The sequence below is a fragment of the Artemia franciscana genome, chromosome 20 (assembly GCF_032884065.1).
Source record: "Artemia franciscana chromosome 20, ASM3288406v1, whole genome shotgun sequence".
Classification (NCBI taxonomy): Eukaryota; Metazoa; Arthropoda; class Branchiopoda; order Anostraca; family Artemiidae; genus Artemia; species Artemia franciscana.
Window position 1 is genome coordinate 23,203,345 of NC_088882.1, and position 13,863 is coordinate 23,217,207.

A 13,863-nucleotide genomic window follows, 5' to 3' on the forward strand; every position below is an offset into this window, starting at 1 on the left:
GAGTTTATCCTTTGCTCCTTTCTAAGTGATGACGTTAGAAAGTTGGCCTACGGCAAGAAAGTCAACTTTTGAACTAAGACAGATAGATTTTTTTTTCGACGGCAGTCGATAGCTTTTGATGAGCTGATTAAAGTATATGTCATCCATTTTTTTGTACAAAAATTCCTTCATGAGATATACCAGTTTGAAAGTTTAAAGGGGTTGACAACTTCATTAGTAAGGTACACACTGAAACCAAAAATAGGCCGATACCAATTGTGAGACATATAGGGGAGTTGTAAGCAACAGTCGGCTGTTAGCTCATAATCATCCTCGGCAATGAGGGGTTCGCAACTCCTACTAGTTGGTGTACCTATTTTTTGTTTCCGTTGTATGTGATGGTAAGACCAATTTGGTTCCAGTAGTAAGACATGTAGGGGACTTGTAAGTAATAATCGGCTGTAAGGCTACAATCATCTTTAGCAATGAGGAGTTTGCAACTTTTGCGAGTTGGTGTACCTAGTATGTATTTTAGCATCCTTACAGATTAAAAACTTCAGCGTTTAGTCGCAGCGAGGAAACAAAACCAAAGTGTTGCTCTCGCAACACTTTACTCGGCGAAGCCGAGCAAAGGTTGCCGCAACACCTCACGTTGCCCATGCAAAGCAGATCTAGTTTTTTTTTTTATTCGTCTCAATTTTGTCTTTTTGATAGCTGTCTTTACTTGCTTGTACTTTTTGCTAGTATAGCGTGGTATTCATTTCTGTATTTAGGATTTTCACATTTTCTCTTAATATTTTTAAATCTTCTTCATTGGACAAACCGAGCGAGGTAAGCGAGTTTACCAAAACCATGATCGCCAATGATTGGAATTAGTCTTGTCAACCTTCGATATTTACCCCTGCAAAAGATACTTCAAGTATTCTCGTTGTGCTTTGTTTAAGTTTTGGTATTTCTATATTAAATAATTCGAATAACGCTTCCAATATTTGCCTGTAAAGTAATAGGAAGGCTTTGTAAGTAGGTATTTTAAATGCGTTTTATACAATTAAATGTTTGAGAACCTTTAAATCATTCTTTGACGTTTCTTAAGCCATTGGCAATCGTGCACAGGTTATTTGACCGTCAATTGTCCAACAGTCTCTTCTACATGTTTCATTTGGACAATTCTCGCGTCCATCCATGCATTCCGTTCTACTATAGTCAGTGTCAAAAATAGGGACTGTCACATCGACTTGTATTCTTCCGTTTTTGAGGGTGTTCAAGCCTTTCTAATGGATCTTACGGGCTACACTACTGTTATTAGGATTTTGTTATAATTTTCACTCGTTCTTAGTGTGTCAGGGAATACTCTGTAGTAGTCTCTGAAATTAAGACATCCAATTCCATTGGTGTTTGGTCAGTATTTGGTTTTGTTGTGGGGAAGGTGTCTTCCATATTTGTTGAGGCTGTATATTTAGTTTTGGATGTATTATTTTGTTTGGAGTTTGGAATTCCCAGAAGGTAAGCGTGGTCGAATATTTCTTCGAGATACATATTGAGGCTTCTGACACTTTCACAGTGGTTGTCTCTTTATTATTTTTGTTTGTAACATTGAGTTTCGGGGAGATTGTATTATATCACTCTATTCTTGTTTTAACGTTTACTTTTCTACAAAGAATTGGCATTTAAATCTGTTTATCGGTCTGCTAGCATTATTAGTAGAATTTGACGTTACTTCTATACCTTTGGTACCTTTTCCTATATCTGGTATTTTATTTCTCTGTGTTACAATGTTTGATTCGATTTGAGTTGGTTTAATTTCAGTTGGCACGGTTTCTGATGGGTTTTGAGGAATATTTATGATAGATTAGATCGAGGTCGGCTTGATGTCAGTCAGTTTTGTCCCAGATGGGTCTTTTACCTTGTTTTTTTTTTTTTGATTTTTTATCGAATATACTGAATAATATCTGTTTTCGCCACAATCCCTTGACAAATCTCCATATATTTGGTATTTCATTTAATAGTGCGCAATTTCCATCATAAAGCCTTTTTTCTTTTGAAGCGGGTTTAGTTGTTTTTCATAGTTGGGGTTTGGGGGGGTTTCTTTGTGTCAGGGGTCTTTATATGATTTATTGAAGAGCTTTAGTTTTCATTGATTGATCTCTTTCGTTGTTCTTTTTTAACCCTATGGCTCTGTCAATTTCAGCCATTTTCTTATCAAAATTATCTGTTAATTTTTTAAATTTGAGTTTGGGAATGGTTAGAAGGCGGGATATCCTTTCTTTCTTTATGTGTATCCTTACTTGATTGCAATCCCTCGTCTGATCTTAGGAATTCGAAAAATGATTCCTTTAGTTTCCTTAGTATTTTTCTCCAGTCTTATTACTTATTGGAATAATAATTCGTATGGTTTAGGGTCCAGTTACAAGAATATTTTCCATACATTGTGGCTGGTTAAAAGTGAATTTTCATGCTTAAATATTACTCCATGTTTTAGGATGTCCTGTGAATTTGCATCAATAAAAATGGCTCATCAAAATCGTTATGATCTTCATTTTGCTTTATAAGACTATCTTCAGTTAGTCATGTTCAAAAGTAATTCTCTTGATTGTACTAATTTTTTGAGTATTTGTGTTTCGAATAGATTATTCAGAATGTGGTCTATTTTATTGTTCATTCTGAAAAATGAATTATTTATAAGTTGAATCATTGCCTATGTAACATACTAGTTGCAATGCTAAGCCAAAAGTTCGATTTAGTTCTTGTTAATGCTTATAGCCTTGTTGGTTACAGGGCAAGATGGAGCAATTAGAGAGGTACAGTTGAGCAATTATCAATAAAAGAATAAAACGTATGTTTTTGTACATATAATGATGATATACTATGTCAAAAATATTATTTGTATATTTATTTTGAAGATTGGGGCAATGTAGCTTTTAGTTTCATATAATGTATAATAGTAATAAATTAAGACAAAAAAGAAAAAACTTAAAGAATAATAAGTTATTAACGATTTTGGTTAATATTTCGTTTTGAGGTCAACTCGATTCTTATTGAGGCTATGCTACTTGTTAATAAAAAACTTAAAGAAAAATAATTAAATGATAGTAATATCAGATGAGAATTTGTTTTTGTTTAATATAATTTAAAATATAGTATATGGCAGGGCAGTACCACTAGCACCATACTACTTGCTAACTTAGTTTTTGGTAAAAAGTAAGCAGCATTTTAAGAAATAATTGGTTTTGTCAATTGACAAATGAGACAAGGTAGTGACTTATATTCTTAGGAACTTTTCTCTTTATTTTAAAACATCTTGGAGTTTTACCACAAATGACAAGTCGTAGTATTAAGAAAAAATTCACAACCACAATCGGTGCTTTCAAACCTCTGGTTCTGAGCTGGTACCAATATTTTCTCTTGATGATTTTTGTCTAGCCAAAGATAATTTTTCCGCCTCGGGTAGGTCCTTGACGTTAAATGAAAATACATTATCTTCGAATCTTGGACAGATCTTTGACTCTACTGTTTCTCCAAGGAGGCTTCATGTGCAATCCATGAGATGTAATGTCAGAAATCTGACGGTTCGTTCCATTTTTTGGCCTTCTGCCGTAACGCAATTTAAAGTTTTTTCAGAGATAAGGAAAACTCATTTAAACCATTCTGGGTCTACAATGACGAATTTACGTCCTGATTCGATTATAAAGGTAGCATTTGCCCATTGTACTGAGGCTTCACAACGTATCCTGGCTTGGGAGTTGACAGTTGCTTCACCAGATTATTTGCATATACCCTCTTCCCTTTTTGTCTCTTGGATTTGGCGTTTGCCTCTCCTACATTCCTTTGTTGTATGTGAAATTGAGTTAGGGTGGTAATACCAACGTTCTGGTTACGACTTATTGCTATCATTTATCTTGCATATAAGCAATCTGTTGAGATTTAGTGATAGTTCCCTTTATTGAAGTTACCTCCTTCGTCATTGGGTATAGAGACTTGTCTCAGTTATAGGCCGTTCTGGTGCATTTGCTCAAGGCTGTTCAACTACTCTAACCTACATAAACCCTAAAGTATGAGTTGAAAGTTGTAATGAAATGTTCAATTACAATTTTTTCTAGAATCTAATTTAAATGGCTAGACAGCTTTTGTTTTGCCATTCTTTACTACTGCACCTTCTCAAAACAGAGCCATTGTTTGCTGTGGTATTCAGGTAGTCCCCGTATTTGGTATAGGACTTGCCTGAGTGCTTGCTAACCTGTCTAAATCATCTTAAAAAAGTGTAGCTACTGAAAAGGAAATTCTCGAGAATCGATGTTTTGACCTTGTCAAACCTGCTGGGTAGGCATGTGAAATCTAAGTGGATGGGTTGGTTGCTAGCCTGAAAGCCCACGTTGCTTGAGGTTAATTGCAGGCAGTTTCAGCTCTTATGAAAGCTTGTAAATAGGCCTCCACGTCATCACCTTCTGTCTGTGAGGCCTTATATAAAGTCATGGCTCCAGGCTAAGTGAGAGTCCGGAAGCTACTTTCTCAGAGCCCTGGGTCAGATGGTTCAGCTTCAACTCTGCCATTGAAGTTTTTCCCAATGCTATCTGCTGTTTTTTCATAACGGCATTTGTTGACTGAGCCACTAATTTCTAGAAGCCTTCTAGAAACAACTTTAAGAAAGTTTGGTTCATCATGAGGGATTTCTCTGGATCTTCCCCTTCAGAAGTATGCATGTTTATTGACCTTGTACATTAAGGAACTAAAGTAAGTCCATGGAGATCCAGCTTTTCCGAATGCTTTTTCTTTTCCTTGGCGTCCAACAGCAAATTTTAAGGGCTTGATTCAGGGATCTCGAATTGCAGCTGTACCCAGAATTAGAACTCAAAACTGTAAAACAAGATGGAGTTTTTCTTTGAAAGAGAACTCGGAAACAAAAATCAGTTAGAAACTGAAAAACAAAAAATATTAATGTTTTGAAGTGAACCCAGATACAAAAATTGGAACGAAATTATAGAGATTTCAGTTTGGTAATAAAACTAGAAAGTGAAAGTATAGACAAGAGAGCAATTCTAGTTTGGAAGTAAAATAAAAAAAAATATAAGAAAAGGAAGACCTGAAAAAATTTCTGTTCGGAAGAGAAGTTGGAAACGGAAATCATAAAAGAAGATTTAAAAGGGATTGGTGTTCAGAAGTGATCTTGGAAACAAAAATCAGAAACGTAAACACGAATAGGGCTTTTTGTTTGGAAGTGAATCAAGGAGAAGAAATTTGAAGGAAGCAATCCACAAAATATTTACAATCCCTTTTTTATATACTTTTTCTAGTGATTCGTTCTCTTCATTCAGTACGTACTCCCTTGTGAAGTCAGACCGTGAGAAAGGTCAGGTAAGCTATTAGCAGTTGACACAGGTGCATAACAGTGTTGTTTTTTGAGGAGGGGGATTTTAGAGGGATAATTGTAAATGCTTATAAATAAGATTTACCTCAAGGGCTAGCTTCAGATAGCTTTCGAAGGCTGTGTTTATATACTCTTTCGATTTATATATTATGCTTTAATTTCAGTTGAAGGTTCAATTTTAAAATAATCCATGAATAAATTAATTGATTGAAAATTTATTTTTCCTTTATACCTCTTCTTCAAGATCGTCATCTTGATAGTTCCAAACGTTCTTTAAATCCTAAATATTGATTTTTTCATAACATCTATGACCTTTTTTTACACTGAAGGATAACAATATCCGCTATTTGTAGAATCTAGGTGCCAATATACTGAAAATTATCATTAATCAATTAGAAATTCTCTGTTAGTAGTTCATTTTGAGAATAAAAAATTTTAAAGAATATATTGCTTTTCGTTAGCTTTGAATATTAAAAAAACTGTTTGCAAATATTACCCAAGTAAAAGTTCATTTTGCCCCCCCCCCCTTCTCTTCCTCTGAGTGGCTAAGGGAAGCGAGGTAACGTAAGTTTTAATTGTTATTATAAGGATTAGACTCTAATGGTGAAAAATTGGTAGAGAAGGACCTAATGGCAAACGAAGTGAATCCCAGGAAACTTTTAAAGTGCAATTTAAATAGTGGCAACATAAATTTGACACAATATTTTGAAAGCTCAGTTGCAAATTTTATTTTTATAAACAAAACAAAGCAGAAGGAATAAATACAAGGTTGTTTCAAAGAGACTCTTAAAGAAATTCATTCATGAATTCAATTCATTCTTCCAAGTTCTCTAGTGGGGCTAATGATAAAACAACGGATATTTCACAAAAGTCAGACGCTAAGTTTCGTCGTTTACTAAAATAGAAATTGCACAAAAAATAAGTTTGTTTGGTTTGTCAAACCTACATGATATATTTTACCAATAAACATTGGAACCTTCAGACAAATCATAAAAAAGGAAACATAAAAAAAAGGAAACCAATCATAATAAAAAGGAAACCAATCATAAAAAACGTCCCCAAAAACTTATAGTTTTGGGGGACTAGGGGTTGAGATCCTATCGGGAAAAACCGGGATTTCGCTTATATTGTATAATCTTGCGAATTGTATAATCTTTAAAAAAAAATGAAAAAATAAATATGAAATTTTTTTTTTCAATTGGAAGTAAGGAGCAGAACTAAAACTGAAAACAAACAGAAATTATTACGCATATAAGGGGCTCACCTCCTCCTAATCCCTCGCTATTTATGCTAAAGTATATTTAGTAGTTTGTACTATTTATTCTACGGCTTTAGTGATTCACGGGTCATTCTTAATGAATTGGGACAAAAATTAAGCTTTATTGTAAAGAGCGAGGTAATGACGAGGGGGTGAACCCCTCATATATGTAATAAAAATGAGAATACAAAAATTCGTTACGTAAGCTAATTTATAAGTTACGTATATCTTTTGCTAATAAAAACATTCGTAAAAAAATTAAATTTCTAGTTTCCTTTTTAAGTAACCAAAAAATGGGAGGGCAACTAGGCTTGCTCCCCCGCTCGTTTTTCCCCCAAAATATTTCGATCAAAAAAATGAGAAAGCCATTTAGCCAAAAAACAAATATGCAAATTTCGTTTTAATTATTCCTCTGCGGAGAGCCAAAATCAAAACATGCATTGATTCAAAAACATTCAGAAATTAAACGTAAAAAAACGGGTTTTCTTAACTGAAAGTAAGGATTGACATTAAAACTTAAAACGAACTGAAATTACTGTGTATATTTAAGGGGCTGCTTCGTCATCAACGCCCCCGCTCTTTACGCAAAAGTTTTTTACTCTTTTAAAAAGAAGTGTTGATTGAAAGAGCCAAACTTTAGCGTAAAGAGCGGGACGTTGATGAAGAAGCAGCCCCTTTCATATACGGAGTAATTTCTGTTCGATTTAAGTTTTAATGTTGCTCCTTACTTTCAGTAAAAAAAAATGTTTTTTTTATATTTAATTTTAACTATAAGACTAATACCCATCCAGAAAACTAACAATAACTTGGCTGAATTTTGCCGCACAGATATTAGAAAAGCAATTGGAATCTTAAACCTAAACAGAGCATTAAAAGAATTACCTTTAACTTCCAACCTCAAAAAACACTTTACATATTTAAAAAAAAATATTTCTGAATTTCCCGATGACATGGTTGAAATCAAATTTGAAACAAACATAGAAAGGCAATGCAACCCCCGTATCATGCAATGATCAAGTATTCATGATTATTTGGCCTTTGAATGTTCTATCAATTTTAGAGGAAATGAATTGAAATTTATAAGAAAAACAAAACTTGCTCCTTTTTCTATATAATAACTATTTGAGCCAAGATCATGTTGACTAAAACTCTAGCCAAGCAAAGAAATATATTATTTGTATGAGCTGGAATAGGAAAAACTAAAAAAAAAAATCCAAAAAGCCTGTGCCAAAACGACAAAAACTTCGGTTATAAGATAATACCAGGTATCGATATAATTGTCTACGGGAAAAAAATCAATTGTAACAATTTTTTATTTTACCACAAAACGCTAACATATAAAATAGTTCTTGTTAGCTCAAACCAACCAAGAGAATCATGCAGAAAACACAATCTAAATATGTGCAATATGTATATAATTAAAACCATGAATAATCTTAACCTTCCTAAATATTTGGAAAAATCTTTGATGGATATTCAGGACGATTTCGTAAAAGGCAAACAAATATCCCAATTAAAGTTCACAACCCAAAACATATTAAAGTTGGAAGACAGCACATTAACCTGAAAAGACGGACCCATTTTTTCAAATTTCCCAAAATTTTCGATTCAAAATATCCTAATGGATAGATATTTACTATTATCAAACAGTTCGTGGTAACGAACTGTAGTAAGGAGTGATCTGGCTCAATAGTAACAAAAACTCAAAAAATGGAATTTTGATACCAATAGCTACACCAAACGAATTGTATTTTAATGTTGATTTTAAATATACAAGTTTCATCAAGTTTAGCTGTACCCATCAAAAGTTACGAGCCTGAGAAAATTTGCCTTATTTTAGAGAATAGGGAAAAACACCCTCTAAAAGTCACAGAATCTTAACAAAAATTACACCATCAAATTTAGGGTATCAGAGAACCCTATTGTAGAAGTTTTAAACTCCTATCTACAAAAATGTGGAGTCTTTATTTTTTGCCAGAAGGCAGATCACGGACGCGTGTTTATTTGTTTTTTTTTTCGGGGGTGATCGTATCAACCCAGTAGTCCTAGAATGTTGCGAGAAGGCTCATTCTAACGGAAAATGAAAAGTTCTAGTGCCCTTTTTAAGTGACCAAAAAATTGGAGGGTGCCTAGTCCCCTCCCACGCTAGTTATTTTCCCATCTTCAATTGATCAAAATTCTGAGATAGCCATTTTATTCAACGTAGTCGAAAAACCTTGTAACTATGTCTTTGGGAACTACTTACTCCCCAAGCGTCCCCGTGGGAGGGGCTACAAGTTACAAGCTTTGACCAGTGCTGACATATAGTAATAGTTATTGGGAAGTGTACAAACGTTATCAGGGGGATTGTTGGGTTAGGGGGAGGGATTGAGAAGTGAGGGATATGTTAGGGGAACTTTTCATCGAGGAATTGTTCATGGGGGAAGAAAATTTCCATGAAGGGAGAAGAGGATTTTCTAGCATTATTTAAAAAAACAATGAAAAAATAAATATGAAAAGCTTTTTATTAAAACTAAAAACGAAGAGAAATTATTGCGCATATGAGGGGCTCACCTCCTCCTAATACTTCGCTCTTTACGCTAAAGTATTTTTAGCAATTTAAACTATTTATTCTATGGCTTCTGTGATTCAGGAGTCATTCTTAATGAATTGGGACATAATTTAAGCTTTATTGTAAAGAGCGAGGTACTGACGAGGGGGTGAACCCCCTCATATATGTAATAAAAACAAGAAAATACAAAATTTCGTTATGTAAGCTAATTTATAAGTTACGTATAACTTTTACTTATAAAAACATTCGTAAAAAATTAAAAATTCTAGTTACCTTTTTAAGTAACCAAAAAATCAGAGGGCAACTAGGTTTCCTCTCCCACTCCTTTTTTCTCAAAATCTTTTGATCAAAATTATGAGAAAGCCATTTAGCCAAAAAAAATATACAAATCCCGTTTTAACTATTCCTTTGTGGAGAGCAAAAATAAAAAGACATTGATTCAAAAATATTCAGAAATTAAATGAAAAAACAAGTTTTTTTTAACTGAAAGTAAGGAGCGAAACTAAAACTATATATATATATATATATATATATATATATATATATATATATATATATATATATATATATATATATATATATATATATATATATATATATATATATATATATATATATATATATATATATATATATATATATATATATATATATATATATATAAACTGAAAAGAAAATAGTAATTATTAATTCTGAAATATGTATTTTATTATAGTAGGAGATATTGTAAACTTAACCATTCTAATAGTTCAGTAAGATAATATAAACATATAGGTTATTAAACTCTGACAAAAAAAAATATTTATGTAAGCCTATTTAGCGTAGGTCAGATGTCCCAAAAGTGCAACCTAAACATCCCAAATCATACTTTTCAGAAAAGTCACATCGTAAAATATCAAAATAAACATCCTAAATAATATTCTTGAGCCAACAAACACTTACGATAGCCTTAGATAACTACATCGAGAAAAGCCAAAAAAAAAATGAATAACAACTCCTTTTTTCTCAAAATCTTCCGATTAATTGTAATTAATTATTATGCAAATTTCTTTTAATTATTTATGTACGGAGAGTCAAGATAAAAACATGCATTAATTCAGAAACGTCCAGAAATTAAATAAAAAAACAAGTTTTTTAAATGAAAGTAAAAAGCAACATTAAAACTTAAAACGAACAGAAATTCCTCTTCACGCTAAGCCTTCTTACTGTTTTAAAAAGTATAATTAAGAGAAAGATTCAAACTTCAGTGTAAAGAGCGGGGCATTGAGGAGGAAAAGCCCCTTTTATTTACGGAGTAACTTCTTTTCGTTTTAAGTTTATATGTTGCTCCTTAATTTCATTTAAAAAAAACCTGTTATTTTATTTCATCAAAATTTTAAGACGGTCACATCGTTTGACGTTCTCAGATGGTGCAATAACTATGATTTCGGGGTTAGTATGGCCCATACAGCCCCTAATGAAAGCATTGTAAGTTTTGAAAATTGTCAATTGCTTACGTGTTTCTTTTTTATATTGGAAAGTGTAAAAACATAACTCTGGGAGGGGAGAATTTCCAATGAGAAAGGATTTCTGATTTGAAAATATTCCAGGGTGGTAAAAATCTTGGGGGATTATTTTTCTAAGGGAAGTTGTATCTTGTAAGATTCTGATTGAATTTATAACCTAATAAATTTTGTGTGACCTTATCTTTACTGCTTCAACTCTGCACATTTATGTATTCCAGTTCCATTTTCCGGCAGAAATTGCAAGTGAAGTCGATAATACTGTAAGGATTGTCTTGTAAGAGTGGTATTTCTCTACGGATAAATATTATAATGGTAAATAATTTGCGGGAAAAATTCTCCATGGGTTGGTTTCAGAATGAAACAGCTTGTGAGGATTTTCAAGAAAAATTTCTGTGGCAGGAGAGGGATTTCTGACCTGATTTGAAAAAAAAACTTTAAGCCAAACTTACTTTAAATAAAAGTGTGCTATGAAACTTCTCCGGTGGAATCGTCCATCAAATATTGTAGAAAGGGAATTTCCAGTGAGGGTAGCTTTGTCCAGAGAAAATTTTCTGGGGAAGATTTTACGTGCGATGTACTATTCTCTGATGAATTCTCGTATAAAGGGGATATTTTATGAAGTAAGGGAGTCAAATTTAACAGTACTTTCTTAGAAACGTTCAGAAACTAAATAAAAAACACGATTTTTTACAATAGACGCAGGGAGCAATATTAGACCTAAAACGAAAATATATTATTATACATAGGATGGGTTCCCCCCCTCCCACTGTTTGTCATAATTATTTAATAAATATTATTGAATACCAAGGGCCATTAAAATAAGATAAAAAAGTTTTTTAAGAGCAAAAAAGCACTTGAGCTTAGAAACGCAGGATATTGAACCCTCTATAACAAAAATTATAAAAATTCTTAAAAAGATTTAAAAGAAAGGAATTAAAATTAAAAATATAGGGAAAAGCGTATACTAAACAATAGACTGGAAAAACCCAAAACTAGAAAAAAAAAAGGGAAATCAATTAGGAATATTTAGAACAAACAAAACCATAAGAATGAGTAAGAAATACCAACAATTCAGCATACTTTGAAATGTTTTAGGTATAAGAACATGGCAAGTGATGAACGTAGCTAATAAATGATACCACTGGACTTTTGGTAATTTTACTATCTCAGCGAAGGGAACGGTTATGAACACCTTTCATTTTGTTAAGTATATTGAAAATACAAAATACTAATGACTTTCTGCTGTTCCTTTACCACGGAGGTAGTCGTAAAAATAAACTTTACATTTTTAAAATACACTAAGCTAATAGATAATTTATTTCGACTGGAGAAAAAAGACCACATAGAGGCCAAAGAGAAAAATATGGCCAAAGAAATTGTAATTAAGGTGGCCTAGTGTCCAGCAGTCGAACTTACCTCTGATTAAACAAAAAAACAAGTTTTTAAAAAATTAAAGTAAAAAGCGACATTAAAACTCAAAACTAACAGAAACTGCTTCGTATATGAAAGGGGCTGCTTCCTCATCAAAATCCCGCTTTTTACACTAAGGTTTTTTACTGTTTTAAAAAGTAGAGCTGAAATAAAGAGTCAAACCTTATCTTAAATAGCGAGGCGTTGATGAGGAAGCAGCCCCTTTCATAAACGAAGTAATTTCTATTCATTTTCAGCTTTAATGTCGGTCCTTACTTTCGGTTAAAAAAGCTTTTTCTTATTAATTTTACCACAAAACCTAAAATTTGCAATCAAAATTTAGGAAAATAATCCCAAGCCAAGTAAATAAATCAAAGGATAGTAATAATATATTGTGCCATGGAAATACATGCTATCAGTAGTCTGTCCACGTAAATTGTCCCGTAAACTATAGAAATTAGATTCTCTATTAAAATAAGGTAGAACGAAAGAAAAAAAAATAACCCCAAAAAATTGGTGGAAATATTCCAAAAACTCATTTGTGAATTATTTTTCAAAATTTTTTGAGCACGATAGAGCTAAAAAAAAAATCTTTTTGTTCAATCTTGCTAAGGAAAACTTCACTTGTATTTCAGTAATAGTTCTAAAAACAAGCTAGTTGAAAGTTTACTCTACTTTTGCAACCGAAATTATCAATCATAGTACAAAGGTGAACCTCGTAAAGAGACAAGCTTTGCTTGTTGTCAGAGATCTGCAAATTAAATAGGACAATTGATTATTCTTTTAATTTATCCTTTTGCATTCATTTGTACAAATAAAGTTTCAGATAAAGTAAACTCAAAGGTGGCTATAAATTAGTCCGTCTTATAAAAAGGGCAATATGCTATTTATTAAACAGTGTTTCTTAACATATTTTATCAGATTACGGTTTAAAGATAATTAATAGATAGATAGAATATGAGTCATTCATTAAACAAAACCAAGATGATCGATCTTACACAAGATGATTATCTTATACAATGAATCAATGTAAAATACCTTATAATAGGGCACAATACATCACATCAAAAAAAAGAAAGAAAAAAATTTTAACGACTAGAACTTTAACGATTAATCAGGCAGAGTTTTCAAGACCACCTAATTTATAAAAAATTTACAAACAGCTAAAATATATCAGAATGCATCCTATCCAAAATATTCTTGTAGCTAAATAAACCCTATATATATATATATATATATATATATATATATATATATATATATATATATATATATATATATATATATATATATATATATATATATATATATATATATATATATATATATATACATATATATATATATATATATATATATATATATATATATATATATATATATATATATATATATATATATATATATATATTAGTGAAAGTCACGCTTCCAGCCTAAACAACAAAACAAGAAAAGAACTTATTACAATAATCTTAGAGTCACATTTAGGTTCCTTAATTATAAGAAGAACGGATTGTGACTAAAAGTGAAATTAAGCTATTATAGCGCTAAGATAAGACTTATAATGTCACGTATTGGCTAACGATAAGGTTTAACGAAAAAGTCATCTTCTTAACTTTTAATTTACGTTTAGATTCTTTCAAATGAATAAGACAAAACTTTCTACACTAAGGGTAAAACAGTCTATGGAATACTCTTAAAGACATTTTTATTTATTCAAGTTGGCAGCAAACTCAATTCTTAATCTTAAGTTAATTTATGCATTGACAACTAACAGTCTTCATTGTCACTAAACCCT

The 13,863-nt window shown here is 31.9% G+C and overlaps 1 long non-coding RNA gene across 1 annotated transcript in view; it reads left to right on the top strand.

Annotated features, from left to right (window-relative positions):
* LOC136039924 (uncharacterized) overlaps nucleotides 1–13,863 on the top strand; it is a 200,305-nt gene that overhangs the window by 101,696 nt on the left and 84,746 nt on the right. The gene's annotated exons all lie outside the window — the stretch shown is intronic.